Source organism: Heloderma suspectum, chromosome 3, assembly GCF_057233095.1.
Source record: "Heloderma suspectum isolate Gila_16-S chromosome 3, 16-S_ref, whole genome shotgun sequence".
Taxonomy (NCBI): Eukaryota; Metazoa; Chordata; class Lepidosauria; order Squamata; family Helodermatidae; genus Heloderma; species Heloderma suspectum.
The window spans coordinates 24,600,544-24,613,850 of NC_139460.1; positions in this window are offsets into that span (position 1 = coordinate 24,600,544).

A 13,307-nucleotide genomic window follows, 5' to 3' on the forward strand; every position below is an offset into this window, starting at 1 on the left:
ACTTGAAAAGTCGGGTTCTGGAAGCAAGGCTGCTAATGTCTGAACATTTGCCACTGCCTCACCCATACCCAATGGCTTGATGAAATGTCATGATTTGATAAAGGACTACATGGAATTGATGTTCCTTATGAATAATATTAACAAATTTCTCATCTCTGACACAGTAAATTAGATCATTCAGTGAATCTGTAAAGTGAGGGCTCAAGCCACCGAGAATTGCCATGAGTCTGCATTGCCTATGGTGTTATTTTGGTGAATTATGTCTAAATCTGATCATATCAAGCTCTGAGCAACTGCAAGTGCTGAACAGCTAGGCTTCCATCAATAATTTAATGAGAGTGACTCATTACAAAGTCACCAGAAAGGATGGAAATATTAATATGCTGGCTGGGGGGAAAAATCAAACTTAAGATATGTCTTCAAAACAAATTATTGTATGTCTCTATCTAACTGCTAGGTATCGTGTGTGTGTGTGTGTGTGTGTCTGTGTGTGTGTGTGTGTGTATCAGGCCATGATGACAGGGGTTTAAACAATGGTAGGAAACTTCCAGTCTCCTTGGCACATGCCTAGCCAAGAGTTCACTGATGGCAAGAACAACCTGAAAATTAAAGAATTGTACATACATCTCTCCTTCAAAACATGTACCCCAATGTACCCCAGATAGTTAAGCAATGTCCACACAAAGTAGAAAGTTGAATTTCAACAGACATGTAATCCCTGAGGGCAAATCCCTGAGGGAGTCTAATCTCTGAGGGGGAGGCTCAGTACAGAGTACATGAATATATTGCAGAGAAGCAAAAAGTTCCTTCCTTTTCAGTAGCTTACTAGTCACACTTCAAAAGAAATCTTAGCCTTCATATCAAGCTGCACACCCTTTCATACAACTCTAACCATCATATCCTTTCTAAGGAGACAATGATCTGTATTACGTTGTACAAATGGGGCCTGCAATAAAATATTGCAGTGTGAAGTTCTCCTGTTCAGGGTCCCAGCCAACCATCCATGTCTTTTTCCAGTCTATTTCCCTCCCCACTGGTATTTCATTCCTCCTTCCTCAGTCAGTCAGTATTCTGTGCCCATTAACCATGCACAATCCTCATTGGGCTGTTTTTGGGTTCCTCCAACACAGTCACAATTGACTTTAAAAGAGGGAACTTCACTATAATGAGGGAACTGGGGAAAAGGAAGTTGAAAGGGGGAGACAGACAAGAGGGTTAAATTTCTTCAAAATGCTCAGACGTCAAAACCACCACAACAGAAGCTCAGCTAGAATGTATACTACAGGCTAGCAAAGGTAGCACCAAGTCCCAGAGGTCACCAGCTTGCTTAACAAGCACTGCCAAGGAAGCTCTTAGAGAAAAGAAAGTTCTTTCAAAAAATGGAAGTCTTGCCCAAATGAGGAAAACAAAAAGGAGCAGAAGCTTGAACAAAGGAGATGCAAGCAGACATTAAGAGATACAAAGAAACATTTTGAAGAGCAAATTGCTAACAACATTAAGGACAACAATAAAGAATTATTTAAGGGCACTATGGCCGCTAGACAGTGTCAACTCCCCCACTGCCTCATAGGAGGTGTGGTTCATCCCCAGCTCCATGCTCAGAAGAGCAGCATGGAGCAGCCAAAAAGGGGGCATTGGGGGGCAGGGAGGGGACTGCAGAAGTGCCAGTATGATGCTTCCCATGCACCATCCAGCCTTCCCCCACCCCTGTTTGGAGGTGCCCCAGTTAGACAGCCTAAATCAGCTGTCTAGCCACAAATGCAGGGCAGCTGGAGCATGGAGGAGAAGATCCCTCTGCGCTCCACCTGCCCTGCCATTGGATAGTTGGCCGCCTCCGAGTTCGGAGATGGCCAACTAGTATCCCCATAGGATTGCACCCTAAATATATCAGAAGCCGGTAACCACCTAAGGAGGCAGTTGGACCACTGGATGACAATGGAGTTAAAGGAGTACTAAAGGAGAATAAGTAGATTGCAGAAAAGCTGAATGAGTTCTTCTCATCTGTCTTTACTGCAAAAGATATAGGACAAATATCTGTTCCTGAATGGATGTTTTCAGGAAGGCAGTCTTAGGAACTGAGGCAAGTGGTGGTGACAAAAGATGAAGTTCTCAACCATACTGACAAAGTGAAAGTCAATAAATCTCTGGGTCCAGATGGTATCCATCCTAGAGCTTTTAAAGAACTCAAATATGAAATTGCTGATCTTCTAACAAAATATGTAACATGTCCGTAAGATCAGACTCTGTACCAGAGGACTGGAGAATGCCCAATGTAACACCATTTAAAAAAAAGAAAAAAAGAATCCAAGTGGATCTGGAAAATTAGAGGCCAGTTAGCTTAACATCTGTTCTGGATAAACTGGTTGAAAGCATTCTTAAAGATAAAATTAATGAGCATATAGAAGGACAAGCCCTGCTGAAAACAAATCAACATGGCTTCTGCAAAGGTAAGTCCTGTCTCACTAACCCTTTAGAGTTCCTTGAGAGTGTCAGTAAAAATGTAGACAGGGGTGTTCCAGTAGACACTGTTTATTGGACTTCTAAAAGGCTTTTGATAATGTCCCTCACCAAAGACTCCTGAGCAAATTTAGCAGTTATGGAATAAGAGGACAAGGGAGAAGACGTGATGTAGACAAGTCCTATGGTCATTCCAAGATGTGTTGCTAGTCCCAAAAGTTGTGGGGAGCCTTGCACCACTACAGGCAGCCTTAAGGCTTTAAAAAAAAAGTTTAAAGCAAAACACCTCTTAGCCACCTTGTAAAGGCAAAGACCAAAGCCTTCATGCCCTGAAAAATTCACCACATTTCTCTCCCCTGCCCCTGCCACCCAAAACCAGCAAATTTCCACACAGAGACTTTTGTGGGAAACGAATGTACCCACAAAAATGGGAGGCTATTTTTGCCCAACTTACTTTAATTAAAACTACACATAGACCCTTGAGGGGGTGTGTAGCTTTCTGGTGCAGGCTGAAGACAGAGAAAGATCTCTGGAAGCAAGAAAATTATGAGGCAAGGCAACCAGGAATAAAGCACTTAGGGCACAATCCTATGAATGTTTAGACAGAAAAAAAAAAAGCCTACAACTCCCAGCATGCCCAAGCCAGCATAGCTAGCTGGGGCATGATGGCAGTTATACTGTAGGTTGTTGTTTTGTTCTGTCTAAACATGCATTTGTTCAGTTGTTCAGTCGTGTCCGACTCTTCGTGACCCCATGGACCATAGCACGCCAGGCCTTCCTGTCCTGCGCACTCTCCCGGAGTGTGCTCAGGTTCATATTCATTGCATCGGTGATGCTATCTAGCCATCTCATCCTCTGCCGTCCCCTTCTCCTTTTGCCTTCAGTCTTTCCCAGCATCAGGGTCTTTTCCAGAGAGTTTTCTCTTCGCATTAGGTGGCCAAAATATGTTGCCGTAAAGGAAGACTTCACAGGAGTCCAGGAACTGAAGCAAGGCAAAGCAAGCAAGCTTAGAAAAAAATATATGGAAGAGCCCTGTGACACTAAGAAGGAAATGAAATTATGGGTAGTGGTCACTGAATTACTTATATTGATTGGAACTAAACAACCAATTCTTCGGCTGCAGGCTTCTAGCTCTTAGGAAATTCACCTTATTTTAGAGCATTTCTTAGAAATCTCTGGCACTATGGAAGACATACCTAATTGTTCAAATCCCCATCTCTCACACAGATGCTACTCTCCAAAAATAATCACACCATTTCATCATCATTGATAGAAAGTTTGATGTCCCACATTTCAGGAGAAACACAGTGAGAAACAATACCCTTTTATAGCCACACGAGTCTATAAAAGCACCACACATTTGTTGATGGCTTAGATGACAAAGAAGACGCAGTTGGAAAGCTTGCTTCCAGTACTTTTATAAACTAGTTAGGCCAGTAAAAAGTATCTCATCACATTCTCTGGATTTCTTACTCTGTAGGAGTAGTGTCATTACAAAGGGTGCTTTCAGATGCATTTTCCACATTGGCTGCAAAACAGAAAGTGGAAGAACCTCAAAGAAAGGGTGCCTCCTCTTAAGAGGATCTGGTGTTACTATCACTGGTTTTGCACCACAACTGATGCGCTATCCAGCTGTTCCTGCTGATACAATGTTTCCTCAATCATAGAATCATAGAGCTGAAATGGTACTCAAAGTTACTCTAGTCCAATTCCATGCAGCTGCAGGAAATCTGCTGCTACAGGATCTCTGTAAGGAGAGGCTGTAGTTCTTCAGCAGAGCACATGCTTTGTATGTAGAAGGTCCTAAGTTCAATCCCCACCATCTCCAAATAGGATTGAGATCTTCAGGAGAGGCTAGGGATGCTGGAGAAATTTGAGACAGACTAAAATGAGCTCTGCTGCAGAGCGACCCCCTCAGGCCACACAGAGTCCATTGGCTTTCAGATGATTTTTTTTTTTAACTTTCCCAAAATTTACACATATACATTCATAGACAGATATGTATATTTCTGCTGAGGAAACGTTAAATAGAATGGGGGACAACAACTAAATGTTGTATACTAAGGCAAATTACGTAAATAGTTATATAAATACTTACGTAAATACTTACTAAGTATTTGCATATTTTTCTGCATGATGAAAAAAAAATGCATCTGTTTGTGAGTGGACGATGGAACAAAAGGCACCTGACAATCTGCGAAACACAGATGGAGCAGATTTTACACAGTCCGTACATCCCTAGGAGAGGCCCTTCTTTGCCATCTTCAGAGGTGTGTTTAGTAGTGATGCAAGACAGGGCCTTCTCAGTGGCTGGTCCCAAGCTGTGGAACTCCCTGACAAGAGAGGCTAGGTTGGCTCCCTCTCTGTTATCCTTCAACCAGCAGGCAAAGACATTTTACTTTAAGCAGGCCTTTGGCATGTAAGCTGAATTGGGTGCGGGTTTTTATTCTGTTATTGTTGTGTTTTTCACCGTGTTTTTCATGTTTTTGATTTTCTATTTTTTTATTACTCTTTTTATATTTAAAAAAAAGTTCCTATGATTATAAGCCACCTTGCATGCCATTTTCTTGACAGAAAGGCAGGGTAAAAAAACAAATAAAAATAGATCAGGGTGGAACAGACTTATGTATCACTGCATGCAGAAACTCATACAGACTGGAAATAAACTGGCCTGTCCCTCCCTAATTAGAGAACAAGAAAAAGAGAGTAGGAACAAATGAACAGTTCTCACAACGGGGAGATATAAGAAGTCCCTTTTCCTCCCTCCTTCCCTCTCCCCGCCCCCAGTAATTCAAGCTCTGCCCTTTTCTGTCACAGAAAATTTGATGCAAGGAAGAAGGATGAGGAACCCCCAATAGCATCCCTCAACCTGGTGCCTTCCAGATGTGTTGGGTTGCAGCTGACAATGGCCATGCCAGCTGGGAATGTTGAGAGTGAAGTCCACCACATCTGGTGGGCACCAGTTTGTGCACAGCTGACCTAAAGGATGCCAAAATCGTATCAAAACAGATATTTCAGTACTGAGATTAAAGTTATTTATTTGTCTTATGTAGCTCAGGCATCTGGTTCAAAGAAAATTAAGGGAACCATTTGGCCAATTAGAGGAAACAATACCACTGAAAAGTGTTTTCTAATTAAGTTACCTACGAGAGTGAGTGTCGGTTTAAGCAGGGCCAGATTACTTCAGGGAAGGGCTTCAACTGGAAATGGGTTTGCTTTTGGGCATGTCTGGTTACTGCTGTCTGTTGGCACTGCTGAGTGCAGACTCCAGACTCTCAGTAAACAAAAGGAAGAACAGTTTTCTTCTACATAATTGATTAACCATTTCTAAATACGTTTTATAGGACCCCATGCCGCTAGGAACACAGAAACCTCATGAGTGGCATAAAACAGCCACCATTAAATAAAACAGCATCGTTAACATTAATCCCTATCTAATGGAGGACCCCTTTAGCAATTATGCTTGGAAAGGTCAGGAACCAGATTGCCTAATATGGTGTTAGTGGAGAATATTATCATCGGAGTATGAATGGAATTTGTTTTGTTATTATGAAATGTCTGCTCTTCAGGACCACCTCTTAAGATTTGAACTAGAGCTGCACCAGAACTTTCTTCCACATTTTTTCAACCATTTCAGTTGGATTTGATACAGAAGAAACAGCTTTCAGGGGGAAATTTCAAAGGAGAAGAAAATTTTGGTGCAGGATTCTTGAGCACTTGCCTTAGTTATGAGGTGGTTGAGTGTATGTGTTTGAAAGTCCTATCTTTTATTGTACAATTATCATTCTGGGGGTCTGTAGCCTCCCCCAACTTCCAGTGCTTCAGTTAAAGCCCAGAGGAAGACATGGGGCTGTTTCAGATCAGGAAGCGTGTAGCTGGGGAGGCTGCAGAGTGATAGAGGGATGTGTATCAGAAAGAAAGAAAAACCTACACAGCACCTTTGGCCATTCCACAATGATAAGGCTAGGGATGGATAGGCTCATCTCCATCTGGGGCATGGGGGAGCTTGACGACCTGCCCCCACCATCCATGTGTCCTGCAGCCATTCAGAGTGCATCTCTGTTCACCCCACCCACCAAGCCATGCAAGCCACCGCTCCTCTCCATGCCAAGGACTCTGGCAGCCAAGCCCTTTTCCTTTATGCACACAAAGGCTTGACTGCCAGAGTTCTCAGAGTGCCCCCACACACACACAGCACTCTAGTCCTGTCCTCCTCCCAAGGAGGCCAGGGTTAAAGAGCTTGGGTGCTGCTGAGGTTCCTTGACAGCCAGCAAAGGCAGGACGGGTCCTGGCATGGCTCACCCCCTGAGTGCTCTAGCCCTGCTCACCCCCCAAGTGCTCTAGCCCTTGGGCTTCCTTGACATCTGGCAGATGCAGGATGAGTCCTCAGTGCTGCTCCCAGCCACTCACCGAGCTCAAGGGTGCTTGGTGGCTGGGTCTGTCAGTGCCCCCCAGCTCGGCAAGCAGGGTCTGGGAGGCTGCGGGGGTGGGGGACTCTGTCAGACTTCACCGCCTCCTCGGACTTGCACACCATACCTAGATAAGGCAAGCTCAAAAACACTACCAAGAGTAGGCTGACCAGATTTCCTTGAGACAAAAACAGGATGGGGTTATGTAATATTCCGTATTCATGAAAAAGTAAGACAATATCAAAAGTTTTATTACATGATCATATTGAGCTAATAATTATTCTTCAGTGACAGAACTCATACAAATATTTAGGTAGATGTAGAGGGAGGCTGTATTTCACTGAGAGTTCTGTTGTAATTAAAAAAATAGCGAACAGCCCGTTGAACCGAAATATGAGTCTGAAAAGTCTGAATCAAACTGAATGTAGGGCAGAAAGAATCTCTGTGGGTGGAATGATGGTAGAAATAACAGTAAGACTCACTCTCCTGCTCCCACATGCTGAATGGGGCTTAGCGACCACCTCTTGAATTCCCCGCCGCTGCAGACAAGCAAGGGGGCGGCGTCTGATCGTCGCTAGCTCAAGAAGCCTGGCCCTGATTGGATAAAGTAAATGGAACTACCTCTTTCGTCACACTAGTAGTTTTATGGCATGCATTGATTAGCATAGAGCCTTATGATAAACGCGTTCCGTTTTTTTTCAAAAAATTAAAAACGGGACAAAATTGACATTTATATTAAAACTACGAGACGGTTGGGAAATATGAAAAAAACGGTACTGTCCCCTTTAGAACGGTACGTATGGTCAGCCTAACCAAGAGAAATGCAAAGAAACTAATTCTAGATAACCCTGAGAATGAGGCAGAAAAACAGAAGCCAGTACTTTTCCAGCTGCACTGGCTGCCAGTCCATTTCCGGGCCCGATTCAAAGTGCTGGTGTTAACATTCAAAGCCCTTAACGGCTTGGGGCCAGGTTACCTGAAGGATCGCCTCCTCCCATATGTGCCTGCCCGGACCTTAAGATCATCATCAGCGGCCCTTCTCCGTGAGCCCCTGCCAAAGGAAGTGGCTACTAGGAGGAGGGCTTTTTCTGCTGTGGCACCCCGGCTCTGGAATGAGCTCCCAAGTGAGGTTCGCCTGGCGCCTACATTGTATTCCTTTCGGCGCCAGGTGAAGACCTTTTTATTTTCCCAGGCATTTTAGTATTTTAGCTTTCTAAATTTTTATCTTTGCTGTTTTAAATCTGTATTTTAAACTCCTGCACTGCTGCTAGGTTTTATTGTGGTTGTATTGTTATATTGCGGTTTTAATGTTCTATATATTTTAAATTGTTTTATTGTGTGTTGTTTGGTTTTAACTTTTGTGAACCGCCCAGAGAGCTTCGGCTATTGGGTGGTATAGAAATGAAATAAATAAATAAATAAATAAATAAAGCCTCCTTCATTTGCAGGGAGGGGAGAGAGAATAGTTTGAGAAACAGGAGGACAGGTGTCAGCACAGCTAGAATTTACACCGTAAAAACTTTTCTTTTTAAATTCATATAATTTGTACATAAATAGATTAGGTTTTGGAACCTGGACTGGGAAGAATGTGGGTTCAAATATCTACCCACCTGCGAAACTCACTGGGTGGCATTTGGAAAACCAGTACATCTCCCAGCCTAACCTACCTCACAGGGTGATTGTACAGTTAAACAGATTGGCCCTGTTCAGATGCGGAAAGGGGTAGTATGGTTAAGGTAACTATGGAGCGGGGAGGTTTAGGCTAACCATGACGCACATGCCCATCACATGACCAGGAATCGTGCAGTGTACTGTGGTTGACTTACCCATCCCTGCTCTGTGGTTACTGCATCATCCTCTCACCACTGCCACTGGTTATCCCAGTGGACATCATGCTGGGAAATGGTGCACGCCAGCTGCTTTGTTAGTTGCTGTGTAACAGTAACCATAGAGTCTAACTGTGCTACCTAGAGCATCACCAGAAGTGGCGGATGATCTAGGCTGCTGTCTCTATGGTCACCATGTTTTTGCATGAGGCGTCTGTTTTTAACAATGGAGATCCCACCACATGACACGGTAAGCCACCCCAGGCTCCCTTAACCCCACTGCAGAGGGTTGGTTAGCCAGGGAGGTTACCTAGCCATCGTGGTCAGGATTTTGACCCCATACACAACACCCTAGGCCACCGTGGTTCGTTCAAAACATTTGTTTCCTATTTGTTTCCTATTAGAATGAGAAAACCAGTGATTATATATATATATATATATATATATATATATATGTGTGTGTGTGTGTGTGTGTGTGTGCAAGTGTTAAAAGGATTTAGCAAAGTATACTTAACATAGGTACCTTAACATTTATCAACAGGTCCCGTGATCAAGAGAGAAACCCATTTGAACCGGAATATCCTTTTTTCCTTTTATCATTCTTGTTGTAACTTTGCTGGGAGATAAAAATGGTACTGGTATAATATAAGCTACATGGAACTCAAAATGAAACGCAAGTTCCAGCCTTCACAGTTCATTTATAAGCAACACTACTCAGCCTTTGTTGTTGTTGTTGTTGTTGTTGTTGTCATTGTTCTGAAAGCGTTAATGTGCATACAGAATAGAAAAAGTCTCATTTCAAGGAAGATGTTTGTTTAGTCTCTAGTCCCAAGTAGAAATTATGATCAATCCACAAGCATTATCACCTGGGACAATGTAGATCTTGTTAAAATATGATAAGAAATATATCAGGAGACAATAGAAGATAATGTTGTAAAGAAAACCACATTATATTGCTATGTGGAGGATTCTGGTGGCATTGCTACCAGAAGTCCTATGCCCATACTTCCTTTTAATGTCTGGCATTACATCATGGACTATTGCTGTTTCCTTCTTCTTTTTTATTGGTCCAACGGTATTATATTACAATACTAAATAATTCCTTCTGGTGAGACATAAAAGGATTTTAAGAAAAAAAGAGAAAAAAGGATGCAATTTCAAGCCTGAATAGTTGGCATACAGGAGCTGTAGTGATTTATGTATTCCTATACAAGATAATATTCCAAAATTTGACTTCTGAGAAGATAATTACCTGGATTCACCAATCTCTAGGGAGAAAGTCAGCCTATGGACAGAGGAAGTTCCTCTAGCTTCCCCCTTTCCATCAAATGCAAAGGGAGAAGGCAGTTCTGGGTGTGCAGAAAAGACTGAGAAGAGAGCTCCCTCTTCAACTACAATGAACAGTAAAGATTTGCAGAAGAACAGAGCTTCTGCAGCTTCCTAGACTAGTAGGCCATGTATTTGGTGTTTGATTTGTCTGAGTAAAATTGTCTCAGTGGCTAGCTAGAATGCTTAGGGGGAAAGTTCCCATTGGTGCCAATGAGATTCCCCCCCCCCAAGCCATGTCAGGAGAGGGGGTAGTTCCAACTGCACTGGGGAGGGTGGAGATAAACCTCCCCTCCCTGCATGCTGCATTCCCAGTAAGGATAGCCTCCTGCATGTGGCTGTAATTAAAAAAACAAAGATGTAGCTACATGCTATGTATGAAGCATCACAACTAGTTTGGCCTTTAGAGACTATCAAGGGGGGCTTGGTAGCACTTTTCAAATAACTGAAGGACCATCACAAATACTTGTTCTCTGCTGCCCCAGAGGGCAGGTCTAGGTCTAATGGGCTTAACTTACAGGAAGATAGATTTCAGTTGAGCATTAGGAGGAATTCCTTGACTGTAATGACAGTTTGATAATGGAACCAATTACCTAGATAGAGGAGCATTGGGCTCTCCCTCGCATGCTGGGGCAAACAATCCCAACTCCACGAATAAGCTGATGGCAACTGAGCTAGCAAAAGAAAGAGGTCTTAGAGCTGAGATGGACAGCTTGATGAAAACGTTGACCCAGTGTGTGGCTGCTGTGAAAAAGGCAAATGTTAGGCCTTTAGAAAGGAATGGAAAATAAAACTGACAGGATCATACTCCCCTTATACAAGTCTGTGGTGCAACCACACTTAGAATACTGTGTACAGTTCTGGTCAATGCACCTAAAAAAGGATACTGTAGAGTTGGGAAAAGTGCAGGAAAGGGCAACTGAAATGATCAAGGGTCTGGAGCAACTCCTTCTATGAGGAAAGGTTACAGCATTTGGGGCTGTTTAGCTTAGAAAAAGGGTGAGTCAAGGGAGACATGATGGAGGTTTACACAATTATGTATGGTGTGGAAAATGTGGATAGGGAGACATTTTCCTCCCTCTCGCATAATACTAAAACCTAGTGATGGCTACCAGTTTGGATGGCTTTCAAAGGGGGTTAAACAAATTCCTGGAGGAGAAGGCTATTGATGGCTACTAGTCCTGATGGCTCTGTGCTACCTCCAGTATCAGAGGCAGTCTGCCTAGGTACACCAGCTGCTGGGGAACATGGGCCGGAGGGTGCTATTGAACTTGTGTGCTGCTTGACAGTTTCTGGTTGACAGCTGCTTGGCTACTGTGTGGACAGAGTGCTGGACAAGATGGTTCCTTGGTCTGATCTAGCACAGTCTTCCTATGAAATCTTCTAGCAGGGGGCAGGGGCTCGATGGCCATCTGCTGGGGATGCTGTAACTCAGAATTCCCTGCATCCAGCAAGGCATTGGACCAGATGGCTTATAAGACCCCCCCCCCTCCAGTTCTATTATTCTAAGCCCTTCTAGAAAGAAATGGTCTGGTACAAGCATAGCCTAAAACAAAGGCAACCCCTGCTTTAATGCCTGTTCATCCATGCGGGAACATTATAGCTAGACAGCTCAGTGGCTGGATTTTAAACCCTGAAAGCCTCTCAAGAATTCAGGCTCAGAGAATTTGGATGTAAACCTGACCAGATGTTCAGGATTACACCCTCTGTTGCTTGTATCTATTGGCTCTTAAATTTCCACTCATCAAGGCGTGAGCTGAAATTGAAGGTTGTTTTTTCCTGCTCCACAGATGACTGTAATTCATGTTAAATTCAAACTTTTTTAAAATTTTATTTGAAATGAGCTGTGTGACATGCTTCAGGTATAGGGAAGGATTGGTTTTAGAACTCCAAAAGAATCTAAAACCAATTAAGAGAAAGAATTTTATTACAAGACTGCAACATCTTTTCTTTTATTGTACTGGCATTGTACTTCATCAAGTCTTCCCTGCTCATCTGATGCAGGGCATTAGTTGTGTGATTGCTCTAAGTTTGCCATGAAAACTACAGGTTCAAATTCCATTCTCCTCCATGCCAGAGGCAGGTAAGGGGGTTGTACCTTAGGGAAGTGTGCTTAACCCCTGGTAAAGTACATGCTTTGCATGCAGAAGGTTCCTGGTTCAAATGCACATATTTCTTTAGGGTGGGCTGAGTCTTCCTAAGTGTTTTTGAAGAGTTCTAAGAACAGCTTGGGCATTTTCTGAGAGTTCTCTAAAGACTGGGAAGACCCAGACCAGGAGAGTTCCTCCACTGGCATCAACACTCTGTCTACAAGTTTTCTTCCTTTCCAAGTTGAGGCGATAAAACAGCAGCTTGAGGGTTGGCTAAATCCCTCTAAGAAAAGGGCAACTAAAATTATCAAGGGGCAGGAACATCTCCCCTATGCGTAGATGGTTACAACAGCTGGGCTTGTTTAGCTTGGAAAACAGAAGGGTAAGGGGAGACATGATAGAGGAGTAGAAAAATATGCATGCTGTGGAGAATGAGGATGGGAAGAAATTTTTATCCCTCTCTCAAAATACTAGAACCCAGTAGGGACATCCCATGAAGCTGATTGGTGGGAGATTAAGGACAGATAAAAGGGAGGGCTTCTTCACATGGCGCATAGTTAAACTATGGAATTTGCTACCACAACATGTACCGATGGCCAGCAATTTGGATGGCTTTAAAAAGGGGTTAGATAAAGTCCTGGAGGAAAAGGCCATCAATGGCTACTAGTCCTGATGGCTCTGTGCTACCTCCAGTATCAGAGGCAGTCTGCCTATGTACACCAGTTTCTGGGGAACATGGGTGGGAGGGTGCTGTTGTGCTTGTGTCTTGCTTGAGGGTTTCAGGTTGACAGTGTCAGGGTTGCCTCTGAGCATATAGAGTGTCAGAGTAGCTCAGATTCTGAGAAAGAGCTGCAACATGTGGGGGAGGAACTTTCCCAGGTTTCAGAGATGCAGCTGCATGGAGAGCCCCCCCCCCACCCATCACTGGGAGTGATAGTGAACAGGGGAAGGCGAGGGAAGAACAACCTGAACTCTTAGATGCAAGACGCAGATGCAGGCACAAACGGGAAATCTCAGGGGCTGAACTTCGGTGCTCTGCCCGACTGGCTCAGCATCAACAGCTGCGCCTAGAGGTGTCACGGGAGAGGGGGAGATCTTCCCCTCCCATCCCTTAAGTTAAGAGAGCTTGCCGCCTTTTTCCCAAATGGAGATCAGCTTTCGTAGTTTCCCTTTGAACTCCTTGAAGGTTGTTTCTTTTG